The following is a 23018-nucleotide window of genomic DNA, read 5'->3' as shown; positions in this document are numbered from 1 at the left end:
TGTGTGTGTGCGCGTGCGCGCGCGCACATGTGTATAGATGTTTGTGTGTGCAAGTACGTGTGTATAGAAGCCAAATATCATGTGTTCTCCTCAATCACTCCCCACATCAAACCTAGATCACATGATTCAGCTAGATAGGCTGGCTAGCCAGCCTCTGGAATCCGTCTCTCTCTGCCTCCCCAGTGTCCCCAGTGAGGACTGTAAATTCAAACTCAGGTTCTTATGCTTGCATGGCAATCATTACCCAAGAAGGCATCTCTGCAGCCCAAAAGTGGATAATTTCTATGACAAAACAATTCATTTCTCACAGTTCTGGAGGTTAGGAAGTCTAAAATGAATGAGCTACCATGTTCAGTCTCATCTGGGGGTTGTTCTTTGTTTTCAAAATGATGTTTCATTTCTTCAGCCTCTGGAGAGGATATTGATTGTATACTCACATTGGGGAAGAAACAAGAGTAAAAAGGAAAGGTCTAAACTAGTTCCTTTTTATTTATTTTTCTTTGAGATTGTAATCCAGGTATCCTGGAACTTGCTATAGAGCACAGGCTGGCCTCAAAATCACAGATATCCTCAGATATCCTTCTGCTTCTGCCTCCCAAGTGCTAGATAATAAGCTAACACATCCTCTTGAGTCCATTTATAAGGTGCCAATCTACTGACAAAGGACAAGCCCCATGACTTATTCACTTCCTGAAAAGCTCCACATCTTGATATCTTCATGATGATGATTATATTTCAAGAGCTGAATTTTAAGGGACACTCCCTCCAGCAGTAGAAGACCTTGGTTAATTGTGGTATGAAGCAGTATAAGGTGTGGTCTCAAGGATGCTGTTAATAGGTGTCAAGTCAGTAAAACTGTGCAGGAGAGAAGGGAAGCAAAAGGACACCTCAGAGCATGACTGAGCATGCTGGTGCCATTTATGAGATGGGAAATTCTCTTAGTCAAACAAGCATGTGTTATGTCTTAGAACCCATGGAAGTCATTTCTGAGTTGAAAGGCATGGAGTTCTTCTGTTTCCTTTCTGAAGTGTTTTATCCTCATATCTCATTTGTATCTCATCTAAAATGTTACTTGTATAGATACTTACTGTCTGACTATCTTTATACACAGTGTAGTAGAGGACCATGACTGACTTTGTTAGAGAAGGCAAAGGTTATAGTAGACTTAAGAGTAGTCATGGGAGCTAATACTTTCCCTCTACCTCTCATCTTCCTCTTATGGCTTTCGTCTCCTTTATGATCACCCTAGAGGCCTACCTTTATATCCTCAGCAAGTAAATAAGGAGCTGTGGGCTTTACCACTGACAGTACAGCCAGCCATCTGTAGAGTGGTGCTGTCCTCCACTCAATGGGCCCAGAATAACCTCATTCTCAAGGTTATGCCTAAATACAGAGAACTTGATGTTCCTATACAAAGTGAGACTCTGTAGTTAGTTTTCCCTTAAGCAACTAACCAGGGGCCAAAACTCTGACCCTCTCATTTTATTTCCCATGGAATCTTAATATTCTACTTTGTCAAAATAAATAGATAAGTTTGACTTTGCAAGTAGATGATTTGGGTGATGGATGAATCTAATTGTTGGAGCCAATGAATCTCAGATTTATTATAGTATCACACAAATTATTATATCTAAGAACTGTCCATATGATAAGACAACTAAAAACCGACTGACTGTCTTCAGAAAACCAATATACTTTAATCCTTATCTGTCCCAATTTAACTAACATATTTAGTCATCTTTTCTTGTTTCTACATTTATCTCTGGCACATTTGGTTCTCCAAAGACAGAGAGTGTTGGAAGATAAGAATAACAAGAAAATCTGGAACATGATGAAGACCAGAAATGGGGAGCAACACAAGCCAAAAACTATTAGAAGCAACTGTGCTCAGACTGTCCTCACCCAACCTTCCAGGAGCTGCCAAAATAAACCAGCATCTGCATGGAAATTTATCTTCTCGGTATGAGAGAGGGGAGGATGGAGGAAGAGGGATAAGAGTAGGCAAAGAGGAGAGAAGGAGGAAAGTGGAGGGGAGGAAGAGAGAGTGGAGAGTGGGAAGAGAAGAGTGCATTCACTTAACTCTCTGTTCAAGTCTTATCACGATCTAAGAACATACCATCAGCTGATGAATTGATTTCAATCTTATTTAAATTGCCCATTTTCTCTAGAAAAAAGAAAATCACATGAGAATATTTTTTGAATGTTAGGCTTGTTTCTAATGACAGATTTTCTTTAGCTAAGATTTCACTTAAAATAAGGGATGCTCAATTTAGCTCTTTGATTCTCATTCTATTCCTTAAAGAAAACGTGAGAAATAACCCTTTTTGTGAGTCTCAATAAAAGTGGAACTATGAAATGTTTAGTGTTAGGATTATATACAGTTTAATTCTTGGCCACTGTATCAGTTGCAAGTGTTGTCTCTGAAATGTTTTAGAAGAGAAGCAGCAGCAAGATGGACTATAATGAAATAAAACTCCTTCATGTAGTCAATATTTGGACTGAATTTGTTTGGAAGCCAAACTGCATATTAAATTAAATGGGCATAAAGGTCATATAAATTAAAGTGGCAGTTTGGCATCCATCCTAAGTCACAAAAGACACCAAAATATCCTCCAGAGCAGGAATTAAAATGTAAGACAGCAATGCTCTGAAAAATCACACTTTATGGTCTTGAAATGACAACTGTTCATGTGATTTTTTGCTACAAACCAAGAAACTGGATTCATATATGATATGGCACTTATCACATCCCAATATGTACTGACATTCAGGGGGAACTCATTAAAACTAACACTCCTCCAATGATTTTAGGCTAAGCATTTTCTCTCAGCTTTAGGCAGATTTCCCAAAAGAATACAATGGCTGTCCATTTTCTAATCAAAAAACTATCCTGGAAAATTAAATATGACAAATATGAAGGATCAGATGGTTCAACTTACTTTCTAAAAAGTTCACAGAAGGCTAATTTTCCTAATTATTTCACATGAGTACCTCACTTCTCTATGGGGCAGGGTGTGCCTATGCCACCTTCACAAGGCAAGGCATTTACTATCCATGTGTCACTTCCTTTTGTCTGAGGAAAGAGAAAAGAGTTTTAAATAGAATCATTGTTGTGAGTGTGTATTGGGGACGGTGGTGTATATGTGTACTTGTTTATTTATATATGTGCACATGTACATGCAGGTGCACATCTATGTGTGCAATTATACATGTTGAGGCCACAGCTCAACATCAAGTGGCTTCCTCAGTTATTTTCCATCTTTAATTTTTGAACCAGGGTCCCTCATTGAATCTGGTGTCCTAGTGATCCACCTGACTTTGCCGACCACCCCTGAGCAGGACTGGGGTTGCATATAATATTTGATTTTATATAGAGGTGCCAAAAATCAAACTCTGGTCTGCATGCCTGTACTGCAAGAACTTTCTTGAGTAATACATCTCTTCATCCAATACATTGTGTTCCATTGATGGCTATTCTACCATAGCTATCTTTTGGGTAAGGACCTGAGATCTGATATGGTACAATATTATGTATAAGAAAAGACCAGGAGAGTTGTGTGCTCATGTACAAATGATGAAGCAAATCTCCTTTGTCCTATCACCACCTTTTATCATTAAAATGGAGTGTTATACCACATATATTGAGGATGGCATTTCTACTGTTTTCACATTTTGTGGTGTTGAAGATCTAGTTACTTATTGTCATTAAAATGTGTATAAAATATTTAAAATGAAGTGTAACTAAATCTCTTTCTGCCCATAACACTACCATATATAAGTCTACATGTATGCTTATATATGTGTCTACAAGGAACCTCCTCTCTCTGGAACTGTTCCTAGGACAAATCACTCTAATAAACAAGGTGGAAGCTCCTCTCATTACCCTCCACATGGAACGGGAAGTGAGGACCACATGCTAACATAGCTTGGAGGGAGGCTTGTGGATACATTTGAACAGAGAGGACTGAGACTACAGAACATTTGGAACATGGAAAGTAGAAAGGAATATAGTTATCACATATAAAAATTATATCCTAACACAGTGCAGATTACAAAGAAATAATAATTTCGGTGTTTACCATATCCTCAAAATTAACAGTAAGTACAGAGACATTTCTCAAATCCCAGAAATCACAAAAAATCATTAATGACAGGGTGTATGGAAGCAAATTATCCTTGCTGCACTATTCAAAGCTGTGCACATCCTTTATCTTTTTTTCCATGGAAGTAAGAAGAAGGAATAAGCAACAGTTTTCTCAGTTCACATGGAGTTCTTCTATGATGGTCTTGACCTTATTCATTATTGGATAGATCTAAGTCTCTTGACCGGAACTGCCAGTATTTTGAGAATACAATTATTCCCCATCATCCTCAGAAAATTGCATTCAGTAATCAACATTAATTTAATCCATTCATTAAAAATTAATAAGTTTTCAAAGCTAGAGAGATGTATGAGTGGTTAAGAGCACTAGCTACTCTTCCAGAAAACCAGGGTTCAATTTCTAGCACCCATATGGCAGCTTACAACTATCTGTAACTCCAGTTCCTGGGATTCTGATGCCCTCTTCAGGCCTCTGCAAGCTCCATGCACAAAAGTGATGTACAAACATACATGGAGGCAAAATACAAAAAAATAAATTTAAATTAAAAAAGATATGTTCTCAAAAGTAGTCAAATCAAAAGTATGATTCCGATAATTACCTAATTTATCAGAAGGAAGCATCCTCAGTAATTAGAGAAACATCAAGAAATGATGTCTGGTCTCTTGCCTCCTGCAGCCCTTACAGCAAATACTTCTGTTAGACCAATAACTCCATATATGTCTGTTAATTCATTTCGCAAATATGTATTGTCCTTGGTATTGCTCTAGTTGCTGGGGATACAACAGAAAATGAAACAGACACAGCTCCTTGTCCTCCTGGCACTTACATCTGATTACATTATATTGTTATTGTGAATAGCAACCCAGCAGCCAGCCATTTGGGCAGGGCTTGGCACTTTTTCCAGAAGCTTTCACTGTCCAGTTCTCACCGAAGAATGACCTCAGGGTTAAAGAGCAGCATAAGAAACAGTGAAGAATGAGAAGCACACCTCCCTATCTCTCCTATTTGCCCATGGCCACAAAACATGAAATCTGTGGCCTGAAAAGAGGTTGACTACATAAGTAAGTAGTTAACACCTTTAAACTCACACAAATAAGATCTTTCATCATACTGAGAGCAGGTATTATTTTTGTATAACATTGCTGTAATAGAAATATGCCCTCTGCACCTGTCTTACACATTTTACAAAAGACTCAAATCTACTCTTTCATCATAATATGAAAACAATTGAGCATTTTCATCCCTTGATATCCACAGCTTATTTTCTTCCTTTACTCAAATGGTATTGATCCCACTCAGGCATACTAGCCTGCTGTTACCCGCTGTGCATCTTCTTTAACTAGGCCCATGGAGGTTGGTAATGAGGGATATGAATTTTCTTATCCATTTCTGATTTATTTTTGTTTTTTTGAGACAGAGTTTCTCTGTATAATAGTCATAGCTATCCTGGACACAAGCTGTAGACCAGGCTAGCCCTAAACTCACAGAGATCCGCCTGCCTCTGCTTCCCAAGAGCTGGGATTAAAGGCGTTCACCACCATCACCCAGCCAAATTCTGATTTTTTTTTAATCTATAATGGTTCTCATAATATTCTTCACTTTGTGGGGTTACAAGTCTGGGATGCTGTTGTGCCATCCTGATGGTCATAGAGCTGTTCTCTAAACATGTCCTTCTTTAGGAATGATGAATTTAATTGTAGCAGAGAAAATTATCAAGAGACAATCTATCTCTCCAAATTAGGCATGTATGTATGCAAAATATTTTTCTTGCATGAGCTGAAGACATGTCTCAGCAGTTAAGAGCACTTGATGCTCATGCAGAGGACCCAAGTTTGGTTTCTAGTACCCACATTTTGACTTACAATCATCTGTAACTCCAGTTCCAGGAGATCTAACACTCTCTTCTGAACTTCCTGGGCACTAGACATGAACATAATTCACATGCATACATGCAGGCAAAATATGAATACACATAAAATAAATAAAACTAAAAATTTTCCTACAAATTATTTTCTGAGTAGAGGTATGAAACTCTTTTAATCTCTGAGCTATCTCTCCAGCCCCAAGGTATGAAACTCTTAACAGTAGAGTTACTTGAAAACACACAGACCTAACTGTATGAATCTATATGCACAAGCAGACTAAATGTGATTACAGATTTTTGATCTAGTGCTGTCTGAAATAATTTATTTCTTACTCTCCAAAACATCAGTAGTGCACACAGACATATTTCATCCAAGACTTCATATGATAACAATACTGTGGAAGAAATTTAAATGTTTGGTACAGGTTAACAATGAAGGAAAATGTCAAACATTCATAAATGTGATTAGCAATAATAGTTATAAAATATGCACTAAGCAAAGAAAATAATGACATGAAAATATATATAATCAAGCATTAAAAGAGCAAAAAAATTGTGTTGATTGTTTAAGGGTAATTAATTTTGCAAATCCCTCTAAACATGGTTAGGATAGGTTATACAATGTGTATGACATGAAAGTAGAAGCAGGGTTGTCTGAAAAAAGAAAGGGACAAGCCACAGAGGTGTGAGAGCACATAGATGGGTAGTGAGGGAGGGGAATGGATTGAAAGAAGGTGTGATGACTGATGTAAATGCCATAATAAACCCATTACTTTACATGCTAATTCAAAAGAGTAATAAAAACATCCTTTTGAAAAAGAAATATAGGCAAACACTGCCATTGATTATTCTGGGACAATGGAATGTGTAGGTAAGTGCTTTCTTCATTCCTTTGTGTCTTAGCTACTTTTCTAGAGTTTTGAAGAGACAACATAACCATGGCAACTTACAAAAGAAAGCATTTCATCTGGAGCTTGCTAAGAGCTTAGTCTATAACTATCAGGGAGGGGAGCAAAGCAGAAGGCAGGCATGGTGCTAGAGCAGTAGCTGAGCACATATATTTCAATTGATTCACAAGCAAGAGGCAGAGAGCGATAACTGTGATTGGAGAGGAAGTTAACTAGGAATGGAGCAGTCTTTTAAAACCTCATAGCCCATCCTCAGTGACATACCTCCTTTAACAAAGCCATACCTCATAATTATTCCTAAACAGTTCCACCAACTGAGGACCAAGTATTGAAATATGAGGGTCTATTGGGAGTATTCTCATTCAAACCACCACACTTTGCTTTTCTAAGTTTTTGTTACTTCTCTAATGAACACAAATTACTTTCATGGTTAATAGTAAATATAGTTATTTTTTTTCTTTCATCCATCAGCCAGTATGTGTATTGTTGATAGGAATATTATAGTAGACCACAGAGAAGACATAAAAATAGTATGGGTGCCAGGTGGTCGTGGCACACACCTTTAAAGCCAGCACTCAGGAGGCAGAGCCAGGTGGATCTGAATTCAAGGCCAGCATGGTCTACAGAGAAAGATCTAAGACAGGTACCAAAACTACATAGAGAAACCCTGTCTTGAAAAACAAACAAACAAACAAAAAATAGTATGGGCCCTCTTACCAAACAAGAAAACATACAACCCTCAGAAGCACTAGTTAGATGAAAATAGCAATAAGTTGTTAGCTTTCACTAGTACAAATTAGTTTTGCTAACATTGCAAAGGGGGGAGACAATGCCCCAACTGGATAGCATATGTTAGCAAGTAAAACCCACAGCACCAGGAATGGGTTACATATTGTTGAGTCATTGGTCAAGAAGGTTGGTTTCATAGACTCCTCCCTCCACCCAAACATCACAGGCTATTATTAAAGGTTATTTGTTACTTGATAGTAAGGCCTTATTGCTAAAGATACCAATTACTTACTTACATTACAGAAAGTAGAGAAATTGAGCAGGCACCCAACTAGAAGCTTCACCCTTACTGACTAGCATTCATAATGCTAGAAGCTGCTATGAATGTTACCAGAGGGTAAAGGTAATCATCAATCTCAGTTATCAGCCCTGCTACCTACCACAGTGACCTGTCTATAAGACACACTGGTACAATAAAGAAATACAGAGACAAAATTATCCCTAATATATTGTTATACTCATAGATCAGTGCCTTGCTCAGCAATTACAGAAGCTTCTCTTTTCTAGTTGGTGGGAACTAACACAGAGACTCACAACTGGACAATGTGCAGAGTATGAGAGACTTTAGAGCACTCATCCCTAAATGGGATGTATTTATCAAACTCTTCTCAAGGTTCAGGGACCTATGAGAGAGAGGAGATGGAAAGACCACAAGAGCCAGAGGTGATAGGTGACTCTAAAAGAAACAGTGATTTCCAAACATAACAGGGCAAATGCATATTGGTGAAATTATTAAAGCCATTCCATGTAGTTAAAAGGGAGGTTCATTGTGTGGTAACTTGCAAATGAAGGGATAGGTAGGTTGTAGGGTCTGGCAAAGGTATGGTGCAGTCCAGCAGCATTCTCTGGAGAACTCTGCTGGGTCTACCTCCAGCATCCAGGGTGCAGGAACCAAGAGAGCCCACGCATCTGGATTCTGGGTCTTCAGTGTCCTTTCTTAGCCCTGCCTTGTAGGCATTACCGAAGCCTCAACTTCCAAGCCAAGGCTGGAATGGCTACCCACTACAGATGCACATATCAATTCCAAAAGACTGTGCCAGCATGCACAAGCAATTCTAATCAGATAAAAATCCCAGCTTGAAGAGGAAGTGAACACAAAGTCCTACCTCTATCCAGAAAGCTATTTTCATTTGATATCTTCTAAGAGAAGGTTAAAAAAGAATCACTTTTTCTCCAATGAGTTACACTAGATATATCAAACACACTCTCGGCAAGCCCCATGATCAGGAGTAGTTAACCAACACAGAATGGAATACATCTTTCAAATGTGCTTTATTGTTGTTTTTATTGTTTAAACATGAAGTTGGATGAGTAGAGAGGTGGAGTATATTTGAGAAGACTGGGGGAAGGAAAAGAATATGACCAAAAATATTGTTTGAGCAATTTTAAAAATAAAAAGCAATGTTTAAAAATTAACTACCTGTCTACCAAAACTTTATGCCCTCTCTTTCACAGTGTAAAGTTTTTTGTTGGACATAGGTTGCCAGCCAGGAACTACATTTCCCAGGTGTCCTTGTATCTGGGGACAGTATATGGCTAAATTCTGGCAATGACCTATGAACAAACTCATGTGTACCACTTTTAGGCCATAACACCTCCCATTCTTTCTCTTCCCCATATGTCAACTTTCAAAATCTAGGACAACTGAAAAAACAGGTATGTTGAACAGGGAAGAGGATTCATCAGCTTTAATGATTTCGTTACTGAATGCTCCCTGCTCACACTCAGCCACTCATTCGAATAGATGAGACACAAACATTTAGTGTTTGAAGATACAGATATTTGGGAGTATACCCATTAAAGATGCTTTAACTAAATCCATGTTTATAAATTAATGTTATTCAGTTCTGTTGTACACAGAGGAAGTTGTACAATGAAATATTGAATGTTAAATGAATATGTGCTACTCCAACAGGTGTGGTACAGAGAAGACTAAAAACATTGCTTCTTTCAAGAAGTTCTAAAATTGTTTATCACAATCTATTCAGTCTCACATTTTGTATTCTTACAAAGACATTGCCAACACTGTTCCAGGTTCAAGTTCTGGTTGGCCATTAGCTTAATATGTGGCCATACTGCCTCTAAAGCAATAGTTATTATCCCATGGGCTTGAACCCCTTTGGGAGTCACATATCAGATATCATGCATGTCAGACATTTACATTATAATTCGTAACAGAGGCAAAATTACAGGTATGGAGTAGCCACAAAATAATTTTATGGTTGGGGTTACCACAACATGAGGAACTATATTAAAGGGTCACAGCATTAGGAAGGTTGAGAACTACTGCTCTAAAGTAAAATGGGGATCAACGTAGACCTGAAATAAATCTCCAAGGGTATAATATCAAAGAAGCATGATCATGAAAACTTGATAGGTCCCAAGTAAGAAGAATACAACTCTATTAATAATACACATATAATTGTGACAAATTTCATGCAATTCATCTTTTATTGGACCAATAGCTGGAATTTTTTCCCATTAATTGTGTGAAACCTTTGTAAGTTGTGATAATTCATACCATAATCCTTATAGTGGAAGAAATAAAACAAGAGCAACAAATACATGTAGGGATGACTTAAGGTCATTTATTTCCTAAAAGGCAGTTCTTAATTCGCCAAATCAAGCCAGCCCTGTGAAACGGTTTTGTTGGCAGCTAGCTCCCTTATCATACACAGTCTCTCAGTTTCTAGGTTCTGATCTCTTGGTAATGATAAATCTGCTGGTATGCTTGTCAATAAAGCTTAACTAATTCTACACTATGCATCACACAAGCAGTTGGAGGCTATAAATGTTATTGGTCAGTGCCCAACACCTACGCCAACAGATGTCTGTTAGTTAAATTTGTCAACACTGCCAGATAAGAGGGAATTTCATGCTTCAGATGTGGCAGGCTGGATTCACATTGCCTCGAGTCCTGGAAGCATCAAACAACAATACTCTGGAAACACAAAGGCTTACTCAAAAAAATTATTCATCTTGTGTCCCAAACATAAATGATCCTAGATGTATAGGACATTACTCTTCCTACCCCAGTCTTTGAAGTGAGGAGCCTTAAACTGTGTATTTACCATGGAGCAGTATTGTTAGAGCACAAATAAATTCAAACAGGGGGCCAGAAGCCATGAGTTTGTCACAGCTCTTCCAGTCTGTTGCATGTTACATCAGGTGGATAGAAAAAAATGACTTTTGCCACAGGAAGGGTGGCCATGGACAGGAAAGGAAGAAGGGAGAAAGGTGAGGAAGGGAGAGATGAGAGAATGAACAAGTGCACAAAAGAGAATGAGAAGGAGTCACTCTAATTGGCATTGTTTGTCCTCAGTAAAAATTTTCAGTTGTCAAAGCAGTTAGGGATGAGTAGCAAAACTTACAAAGAATAATATCAGCAGTGAAAGCTACACTTGTCTATGGATAAGAGGCTATGTATTTAGAAAAGAAGTTACATGGCTTTAGGAAACTGTCAGTAGTAGGTTGTTCTCTTAGGTCTATGAGCCCTTATCTGGTCAAAATGCACAGAATAAGTGACTATGGAGAGTCCACGCCCATTAGATACTCCTGCATGCCTTAAACCTAAAATCAGAAAAAATAACAAATGAGGGGGCTGAAAGAGTGCAATAGGCAAAGGCCCCAGATACCTGTTGATAGATCACTACCCCTAGATACAGCAGTGAAAGTATATCCATGAACGGTTGCCTGAACAAAAGCAGCACAATGAAATAGCAGTTGGCATTTTAATGACAGATAGTAAAAACTGCACATAGTCCCATCCCTAAATGAAGAGCTACAGGAGGTCAGTGGCTGCTGAGAGCATCTCTAATTAGTTGTCTCCAGGGACAAACTCTCACATAGGTTGTGCAGTCCCAAGTGGTCAGTCCTGGAAACATGCACACACAAGCATACACATATAACAATTATTATTACAGCAATTGTCATAAGTTTGGGAGAGGGAAGAGTTGAAGGAGGGAGGAGTGTAGATACAGTGTTCATGTATAAGATTCTCAAAAACTAAAGCTTTGAATATATATGCATAAAGGGCTAGAGAAACGGCTCAGCTATCCAAGGCGCAGGCTCACAACTAAAAAGTATTAGGAACTGCCTCTTCGCCTCTCTTTTCTTCTCTTTACTTCACTTCTCGCTCCTCTTCTCCATATTGTTCTATGGACATGGAACCCATGGCTTTAGGCATACTGTGCAAACACTCTACCTCTCAGCTACATTCCCATCCTAAGAGGACTTGTATGTTTGAAATGCCATGAAATGAATACCTAAACTAGAAAGAAAAAAGTTCCTTGGAGGAGGACAGGAGATTACATGATGAAGGTCAAGAGAAATTTCTTTTAGAGGATCCACCATTTGGCTTCATTTTTTTTATGTACTTATTTAAACTTTCTCCTTTCACCACTTCTCAGCCTCAACACGGAGATGCATGGCCCCTTCATATCCTGACATTCTATGTTTCCACTGTGAGTCTCTCTACTTAAAAGTTTGTTACTTTGATTTCTGATAGCCATTAGTCAACGATGCCAACATGAGTAGGTCATGACATTTCCATATTGATGTCCAAACTACTCTATATCCCTATTACCACCCATACATGATGATTTGATCTCAAGTTTTACAGGATGGCTATAAGCTGCTGTCTTTTATAAGTGGTTGAGTAGCTATGATTTCCTTAAAAGGCACTGACTTTTAAAAAATGCATCCATTAGACCTGTCGGAAAATATTTCATTACCTTGTACTCCCTCGGTGGTGAAAAATGCTATCTTGACAAATGGGTTACCTGAGAAAAAGATTATGTACAGATCTCTAATTTTTCTGGAGACAGACATTTGTCAAAAGGCAATGTCTTCTGTCATTTTCCTGAAAAGCCAAGTGTGGTTTGCACTAAAAAGACAAAGCAGGCCAAATGGGAGCTCTGTACATACAGTCTCCCACCCCCAGACCAGATGTCAGAGGAGCACGAAGACTAGAAAATCTACTGTTCTTTGCACTTCAGTTCAATTGCTCTTTAATCCTTTTCTGGTCGGTAGGACAAGACAGGCCAAATGTGTCTTAATTTAGATAAATTTGGACTAATAATGTGCCTTCCTTTAAGATATTACCACTGGGGATGAAGAAAATCCTGTTAAGAAAATGTGAGTGAAGAGGAAATATGAAGGAAATACCTCTAAGACTTTCTTCTTTTCTTGCTTTCTTGTTAAAACAACAGAAAAGCAAGCAGAACAGCTGTTTTCAACACATGGAAGAGGCTGCCAGGTAAAATACAGAGAACTCAGTTATATTTTAATTCCAGATAAACACCAAGTCATCCTGTATTTATTATTTTTCCTTCTAACTAAATCTGCCAATGCTATTACTCATCCTTTCTCTTTGGGAACTGGAGAGATTAAGGCACCCAGTGAGGCTATTGAAGTTAGCAGCAAAGTTTTCAAATAGGCTTTGCAGTACATGCTCTGCAGACTGCTGATACAAGTCATGTGCATCTTAGCCACAAAGTTTTCTGTCTGTTCCTTCCAAAACTGGCCATTTGTGCTTATGTGTATAACCAACCTCAGAACTCAACAGATTGAAGCTGGAAAACTGTCACAAGTTCCAGTGAGACCCTAGATGGAAAACAAAACAAAATAACCCAACACAGGCTAGGATACAGCTCAATTGATACAATGTTTGCCAAGCATTGCTCCTCAGTACTGCACAAACTGGAACGGTGATCTGTGCCTGCAGTCCTAGTTCTCAGGAAGTAGAAGCAGGACAAGGGTATTCTTGATTACATTACAAGTTTCAGGCCAGCCCAGGCAACATAAGACCTTCCTGTGCCCTCCAAAAAAATGAATAAAAAACAGGAAAAAGTAAAGTGAGATGACATAAAACTTAATCATTTTAAACCCTTTTCCATGTTTCTACTTCATTTAGCCAGAACTGTGTTTGAGCAGTGTTACAGGCAATGAGGCCACTGGGCACCTGCTCTAACATAGGACAGACTCTCCTCCCAAGTCAAAGAAGCTGATTTCACAGCCCTTTGCCAGATCTTCAGACACTCACCTCTATCAGTATTGCAGTTTCCTCATTTCTAAAACAAGAAGCAGATGCTGAACATTGCTGAAAGGCTATTCTGTCTCCTAAACGCTGTGATTCTTTGAATAAGCAGCAAGGAGAGACCAGAGACTAGAGTCCTGGTGGATTGGAGTACATTGAGCAGTTGACTCACACAGCTCCTTTCCTATTTTCTTGCAGCCATAGTGAACCATCAACCCCTGAGGAGTTGTGAAGGGGCCTGTGGAACCCCATGGATTCATTTCTCACATTGGTTGGCAGGTGGAAACAATTCTTGTCCAGGAAATTGCCCTTGGGAATTTCTTCTTTCTTGAGAAGTAGAGATTTCAGTACCAGGAATGTAATTTATTTTCTTTTTTCTTTAATTATTATTATTACTGGTATAGACAAATATATAGATAGATAGTTGTAGGTGTAGCTATAGATAAACAAAACCTGCTGAGTCTGTTTAGTGTTGCTCATATGTACCTGTTTTGGGGGATGACACCTTGGTACTGGATAGTCGATTAGGGAGCTCATCCTTGGGGAAGAGTGATTCTCCCTTTTTTGGCAGTCATTAGTTGCCTATAGCTATTCATTTAGGTGTGGGGGCTTATCAGATTTCCCTTGTTCACACTGGCATGTCAAATATTGCTGTCATTGTTCAGGTCCTGTTTAGGCAACTATATTGCTGAGATTTCAAGGGTGCAGCTTCCTTGTCCTACACAGAAGATACAATGTCACAGCAGATATGGTCCTCTGGTTATCAAAAATCTTTCCATCTGGTCTTCTTCAATGTTCCCCAAGTCTTTTGTGTCAGGGTTCTGTTGTAGATATATCAAATGGGGCTAGGCACCCAACAGTCAGTTGTTCTCTGCATTTTCATCATTTGTGGGTTTCTGTAATAGCAAACTTCCATCTGAGAAAAGCAGTCAATAATCCTACAAAGCTGTGATACTTACAAAACACAACAATGTTGAGCACAACAAGGTATCCCCTAAGGTGAAACCATGGCACTTATTTCTTGAGGGTAACCAACAGCTATCTAATTTAATATAAGGCCCATCCACTCAATAGGAGGGAATTAATGCCTGGTATCATAAGCCTAGCCAATTTCTTACTGCATTCTAAATACTTATACTTCTTTATATCTGCAGGTAGGTATATACTTCTTTATATCTGCAGGTAGGTATAGCTCTATCTCCTCATCAAGGAGTGAAAATTTTTGTTATGATCCTCCCCCACATCTCCATGTTGAACCATCTGAATGAGATGGGGGCACAGGAGCACTGACTCTTAGTAGGGCTATTATTCTCTTGGTTGTTTTCCTTATTACAAGATTTTGAAACTCTTCTCCTAAATGTCAGTGAGAAGTTTCTCTTTGAAGTTTAGAAGAGACTAAGATGCCAAGTATGGTTTGGACTGGAGGACTCATCTAGGCCTTCAGCTCCCAAAGGCTTGCCTCTACTCAATACTAGATTTGTAGCATTGACATCAGATAGAAAAATAAAAATCATACTAATACCAAAATGAAACCCATCATTTTGTACAATGAATGTGATGATTTAAACAAAAATACATAGCTACATACACAAAATATCACTTGAACCTAAATGCTGCAATCAAAAGAGTACAAGTAGAAAGAAAACAGGAGTATTTCTGAAAGGTATATAAAATATAATGATTAATTCCTAGAATTTTATCATGCTATTAGAGTGACTCAACCTTGATCCAGAATCAAGTGATTAAAGTGGCTTTGTCAGACCTTGTTCTTGATCAATATAGCCATCACAAACAAAGAATTAAGTTCTTAGCGGACACCAAGCCAATCATTTATCTAAGTCTCTTTGCAATTTGACTTCTTCCCCAAGCACAGTTCTCTTGACTCTGATGGGATCAAGTCAAGTCTCAGCATGGGTATGCACAGTATAGTTTCAAAGGGGAACTGATTCTCAATGTTAATCCAGAAAATATGAATGAGACTGCATCTACTATGAGTCTCACAATGAATAACTTAGGAAGTACATATGGTGAGGCCCAGCATGTTAAGTGTTTGCACACATCTCTGCTGCCATTCATTAGATACAATTGAGTATTCACACAACAGAGCTCCTTTCTTGCTCAAATAGCCAACTCTTCTGTTAATTTAGTAGATGATATACTCTATATTTTTCACATTATTATAAGTTGACAATTATGTATATTAATAGAGTAAAAGTGATGCTATGACTTTAATATAATGTAGAATAATTAAATCAAACTAATGTGGCTATCACCTCCATTGAAGCTGTTAACAAATGACAAGATGTCTTTCTTTTAAAAAGCTGGTTAGTATTTCATTATGAATAAACACCACATTTTCTTTATTCCCTTACATATCTGTTGATGATCACTCAGTTAATTCTCCAAGTTGGCCATTTTTACTGAAGCTGAACTGAACATGGGAGGACAGATGTCTCTTTCCCATACTGATTTCTATTGTTTTTAGTAACTGTTCTGGGATAGAATTGCTGGATCATCTGGCAAGAGGTTTTGATGCTTTTTCATTTTTTAATATGAAGGGTAGGGCAAAGGTTTTGGTGTGTAACTTCCACTGGTCTGAAATTTACTAAGTAGACCAGATTGTCCCTGACCTTGTGGTAATCCTCCTGCCTCTGTCTCCCAAGTATGGGAATTCTGAGAATGTGACTATGCTCATATTGTAATTATTAGATTTTCTAGGATGCATCTTGTATTTAAATATATAAATCAGTTTATAAACATATTGATTAAAGTATAACAAATATAATAAAGTTCTTCATGTGTATAGATATGTATATGGCCATGTGACAAGTATGCATGCCATTATATAGAACATGAGAGACCTTCATAAGTTTCTGTTAGATGTTTTCCCACTTGGACCTCAGTAGTAACCATTTCTCTGATTTCAACAACAGGCTGGATCGATAGCACCTGTCCTCAATCTTCAGTAAGATGGAATTATGAGGTTTGCACATTTTATCATTCAAAATACCATATCTTCAAAGCAATAGTTCATTCTTTGTACTGCTGTATATTGTTTTGGTGAATTACTTATCCACCCCAACCTTGAAGACTTTTATATTCCAGAGGTAAAGTAGTGCCAGCAATGGTCAGCCTCATAATGGCACCCTAGCAGGTCAATGTAAATTGACACCACAGACAAACTTGCACACTGGTTATCATGTGTACTAAAGCCACAATCAAGATAAAGCTATTGTGGCCATGGGGAAGAGTAGAGGAAGAGTAGAGGAAGAGAAAAGGGCGGGAAATAATTTATGATCTCAAAATTCATTTGGTTTTCTAGTGTTGACAATTTTTTGGCACTGAAACCCTGGGCCTCATATATGTAAGACAAGCAATCAACCACTGAGGTATAGACACAATTCTCAGAACTCATTTTTTATCATGCCACTTTATGCACCTAGTCCTCAAAGACTTAAAAAAAAATAGATGGAAGTTTTTGAAACACATGCAAGTACAGCAACTGAGGAATAGTAACTTTACTAATATAATTTGCATGAAATCTCATAAATAAGAAGGATTTCTAGCAAGATGTTTTTTCATGATAAATTCATTTTAATTATGTTTTTCTTATTTACCTGATTTAAACTTCTCTCTTAAGTCATTAGACCTTATTAAAAAGCTTTCTTCATAGTCATAATTTTCCTTCCTGCCTCGGAGTGAGATTCATTTCACTTTATAATCAATAAACCTTGTGTTCCATTCATTGTGCCTCTTTCAAGCAGTTGCTTTCACATTATTTAATCTGTCTCAGAATTTTAAGACTTAGATTTAATGTGGTAAAATAGAAATAAACAGGCTTTAATCATTAGGTCTGACCAAAATGACATCAACCTAAGTTTAATGTATCCAAGTCCCTAGGGATATTTGCGTGATTAAAAAGATTTAAAAAAAGTGAAAAATATTTATCAAGGTTTCATTTGCAAATTTTGCTCCTAAGACACTTACCAGCACCATTACACATTCATATCACACAGGATCAAAGAAAGAATGGATGCTGTATTGTTTTATGATCTTCCAAACCTGGTAGTTACAAGCATAGAACAACTTCATGAAAACATAATGGACACTAAGTATAGAAAAACAGCCTTCAGTTGGGTGGTGGTGGTGCAAGCCTTTAATCCCAGCACTTGGAAGGCAGAGGCAAACAGATCTCTGTGAGTTTGAGGCCAGCCTGGTCTACAGAGTGAGTTCCAGGAAAGGCACAAAGCTACACAGAGAAACCTTGTCTCCAGAGGAGGTGGGGGGGGGGGTAGGAGGGGGGAGGATAAGAAGGAAGGGGGAGAAGGGGGGAGGAGGAGAAGGAGGGACAGGGGGAGGAGGAGGGACAGTGGAAGGAGGAGGGGGGGTAGGAAGGAAGGAAAAACAGACTTCAATAATTTTTAAGCTTTCCTTTGTGCATTCTTTATTGATAATTGCATGATTTGTCCTCTTTCTAGTATAAATTCCGAATGCTCAGCAAACTTTTTCTGCTGTCTTAGATAATTAGAACAAAACAAACTATAGTAATTATTTAGTTCCTTCCTTCACTCAGTACCATCCTATCAGAATAGCTCAGGCACTTTTTTGTAACATCCTTCCTCAGTGACTTATTTCTCATCTTTCCATTTACTTATCTCTGTCTCCATTAATGCACTTGATGAGAGTCTTTTTTCCTGTGAGTTCTGTCTTGCCCTTCTTTTCTTCCACACCAAAACGACCTCTTTATATTCTATGGCATAAAAAACAATGTTTTTGGCTAAGTGAAACAATAAAGGCACAAGTAACTCATTCCATTTCCTGAAATCAAATGGAGCATGTAAAGAATGCACCAAATGAATAAGTAGTTGTCCATGATGCACCAATTCTGAGGATCTGTAGACTCCAGAATGCTGGGAGGGGCCTATGTATCAGACATATGACTCAGCTACAAGCATTAGCAAAAGGCCTTCCTTCCTAAGCCTTCCATCCACATATGTACTCTCTTTGGTGGTTCATCAGTGTGCTTCCATTCACCCAGTCCATAAACTGTGTCATGCTTACTTGGGTGCCAACTCTCACAAGCTCCTCTCCTTACATAATTTTCCCTCCTAACTTGGAAGACTCATTTCATTTGGTGGCAGTTTCAGCTGCACTGAGCTCCTGCTTGATGCTCTGTTATATTTTGCAGCATTTGGGGTTTGTTTTTAATTGTGAAGCAAAAACAAATATTCCTCATCTGAGTTTCTAAGTAAGGGTTTGACTCCAGAGAATTAGAAAATCATCAAGTTTAGGGGAAAATGGAAGAGGTAAGTCATGTTAAAGTCCACCTGAAAGCAGAGTCCTAATTATCTGTGCACATTCTAAATTTACAAAGACTGCACCCCAAATTAGGTTAAAAGCTCTTGGGTTGTAATTAGGACAAAAAAACGTTTTGATTTGTTTGTCACATTAAGACTGACATGCTGACTCGTCCCTAACCCTACTCTGGTGATCTTTCCTTATAGGTTATGCTGAAGGTATTTATCTGGTGGTGAGACTCTGTCACCCTTCTTCTTGGCTTAACTTCTTTTTCATTGTCTTGTCGTTAATTATATGTTAAAGTCTTTTCAAAACTCACTTAAGTTTCTTTTTCTATACAAATATTTGTGAAATGTACACATTTTTGTATGTGAAGATTTTATAGGTGAAGGATAATATTTTTCCGGCTTCCTACTTACAGAATAATTTTCTTATGAATTCAAGTCAATCAAAATATTGGCCTTGCAACAATTTTACATAACAGTTCAAAGACAGACTAAGGTCCTTGGTGTGATGAAATACTGTCTGAATTTTTAGGTGCTTAGAATTATCAGGCAGAGTGTCCAAAAGTAACATGGTTTCTATATAGAATTTTCTCACCTAGGTTGGGATATTTTGTAAAGTATCTAGTCCCACCATTTTACTTGGTTCTGTTAAAATGTTGCACTTAAGGTTCTTGAAGATCCTATGCAATATTGTTCATAACAAAGTGTGTTAGTAACTTTGAGTTCAGTTTTCCTACTTAATGATGTGTTTGTACCAATTTCTAAAACACTAGTAGCAGCACAAAACAAACAAACAAACAAACCCCTCAAAACCCTGAAGCTGTAAATTTCAATGAGGAGACTACATGCATAACAGAATACACTGATTCAACCTGCTTAAGAAAGCTTTTTCAAAATGACATATTGGGGTATGTGTGGAGGGCAGTGGGGCAAGGCCATCCAACAGTCTTCCTAAAAGTCCCTCTGAAACTTAAGCAGGGATATTGCTTTTCTGTGACTTAAAAGACTGAAAAAAGAGGCCTAGTAGTCTTCTAAGTACATTCTGATGCATGCTGTTGTATAACATAAATGAGCTCTCAGTTACTAAGCTTTATAAAACTTGAGCAATTTCCCTCTGTGAGAAAGAGAGAGAGAGAGAGAGAGAGAGAGAGAGAGAGAGAGAGAGAGACAGAGACAGAGACAGAGAGATACAGAGAGATACAGAGAGACAGAGAACATTTCTTGTATGGAAAGCCCAGAGATGTCCTTTGGCAAACAGGCCTACTCTGAATGTTATCTGACTGTGTAAACATGTTTTCCACTAATATTCCACTTATGAAACACTCTTGTGGTTGGAAAGTTAAAGGTTCCCCATAGACTCATGTGTTTAAGGACTTGGTCCTGAGTTGGTGGTGGTGTTTGAGAAGTCCTGGAACCTTAGGCATTTGATCCCCATTAGAGGAAATGGATCCTTGAGGGAAGACCTTGATTTTATAGCTTAACCACACTTCTTATTCAACCTCTGCTTTCTGACCTTTAATACATGTGACTAGCTGCCCTCCTGCCTGCCACCATGCCTTCCCTGTCATGACTGGCTATAGTATTTCCTGGAGCAATGAGCCACAATTGCCTCGACCCCCCCAACCCCAGAGTTGCTCCTTTTCAGGTATTTGGTTACAGCAATAAGAAAGGTGAATAAAACAACTCTCAGAGTGAAAAAGAATACAGAGCAGAGAGTTCCCCATGGACTCTTCCTACATCCTGGATTCCATCTTGCATCCAGCACCCACAATCTGCATCTTGGACACTCATCCAGCATCTTGCACCTACATCCTGCATCCCAGTTCTATGACTATAGACACAGCTCCACATCTCAGATGTTTTCTCTCCTCTGTTCTGCAGAATACAAGGATTTATTAAATGCAAAGTTTCTTCTTGGCCTTAATTTAAGCCAAATTGTATGACAGCATAAACATGATTTTTGTGTGTTCTACTCAGTTCCACATTGGAGGTGATGCCCTATATGACGGCAATCCACTCTGTGCCTCTTTAGGACTGATTTGTATATAGCTTATTATCTCCATAGGACATGTTAAGACACTGAGTTGAAACAATTCTACTCCCAAGTTTTATAACTGAACTGTGAGAACTTATGCCAGTCATTCAACCTCCCTGGATTTCAGTAGTTTCTCTTCAAATTTATGAGGTTGAGATGAATAACCTTTCAAGTCCCTTTCTTTGTTAACATTTTATGACACAAAGCCCAGAAGAGTTTTGAATAAAGACATGGCTGCTGTGCTTCTGAAACTTGTCATTGACCTTATTGATTATTTAATGTCAAGGCCTTGATTAGAAATGCAATTTCTAATTATAATGTTGTTCCAAAGAGGATACTAGAATACCTTTCCTGGCATCATTAACATTCATCCATTCATCAATTCATCCATCATTTATTAAAATCCTAATAGAGTGGTTCTCAACCTTCCTAATGCTGTGACTCTTTAATACAGTTCCTCATGTTGTGCTGACCCTCAACCATAAAATTATTTTCATTGCTACTTCATAACTGTAATTTTGCTTCTGTTATGAATTTACATAAATATCCATGTTATTTTATGGCCTTAGGTGACCCCTGTGAAAGGGTTGTTCAACACCTCCCCACCCCCAAGAATGTTGCAACCCACAGGTTGAGAACCACGGGTCTAGTCTATGTCAAGTGTGTTGCTGAACTCAGCTACACAAACATGAGCAAGATTAACTTCTGCTACCAAGAACACACAGTTCAGTGGAGAGAAAATAACAAGAAAATCATTGTAAACTAATAAGTTATGGATTTTATTTGAAATCAGATTTTCCATCTCAGCACTGTAGAGATATGGTGTCCATCTATCGGGGACACCCTATATAGTTAGGCATTTTGTGTCATCCTCAGCTTTTAACCACTAGATGCCAGTAGTATCCCTACTAGTTATGACAACAAAATCACCTTTGATTGAGAGCTACTAGGTTCAGTATGTTCTTTTATTTATGAAGAATGTTCCAGCTAAATAAATCTCACTATAAATTTGTAAGGAATACAATCATGCCATACGTCTTTGAAATAATCCTGTCTGTGTTACATCAAGTGAGTAGCTTCCCACAAGTTTACTGTTACATCTTACTCAGCGAGATATTTTTTTTTATTCTTAATAATAATTCATTTACTACCCTCCAAAGTTGTCATCTTCTTTGAGAATGTTTAAAAAATGCCAGCCATGTGGAAAAGGTTGCCAAATAGTGTGAAGGGCTGAGATGTTATTACAGATGAGTTTACCTATAGGATGTATCTGTCCATGTCCTCCTTCTGGACCTCTGCATTAGAGGTTAGGATGACCAAGTGCAGGGAAGTCTCAACTCTTACCGCATTCTAATGCTTCTAAACAAGTGACTGCCCTAAAGACTCCAAGTGAACAAATCACAGAGATCCTTGCACATCACTATCTATTGCAGTATTATTCACAATACCTGAGCAATGGAACTAATCTGGGTGTCTTTCAACAGAGGAATGAAATATGCCATTTGTCGGAAAGTAGATGAAACTGGAAATAATGGTATTATGCAAACTAAGTTTATCTCAGAAAAGTAAATGACATATTTTATCTCATTTTTGCTTCCTAGAATGTGAAGGGAAAGTGGGTAATAAAGGAGGTGACCAGAAAATTGGAAAGGGAGAAAGTAATGGGTATAAGAGAACATCGAGTTAAAGGATACTATATTTTTGCATTAAGTGGACTTATTTACCCCTTTGTAATACAAATTAAATGTATTAAAAGGAAAAGAAAAACAAGAAACTGGATTGTAATTGTGAAATCCTTTTCTTTTTGGAACTGAGATATAATGGAACTTAAAATAAGCACTTAACAATCTAGAAAAAAGAGAATGAACAAATGTGTGGGACCTCTGCTCTCTATTTTCTTAATAAATTTAATTCAACTTTGATCAAGCTTGTCCGGCTTCAAGGCCTAAAAGCTGTTGGGCTAATGCAAGGGTGTTCTG

General features: G+C 38.1%; 1 protein-coding gene across 7 annotated transcripts in view; it reads right to left on the bottom strand.

Annotated features, from left to right (window-relative positions):
• Positions 1 to 23018, bottom strand: part of Frmpd4 (FERM and PDZ domain containing 4) — a 914754-nt gene that overhangs the window by 329258 nt on the left and 562478 nt on the right. The window lies entirely within an intron of this gene.

Source organism: Onychomys torridus, chromosome X (genome assembly GCF_903995425.1).
Source record: "Onychomys torridus chromosome X, mOncTor1.1, whole genome shotgun sequence".
Classification (NCBI taxonomy): Eukaryota; Metazoa; Chordata; class Mammalia; order Rodentia; family Cricetidae; genus Onychomys; species Onychomys torridus.
Note: the sequence above shows the minus strand (reverse complement) of the source record. Positions and strands in the feature narration are given on the sequence as shown.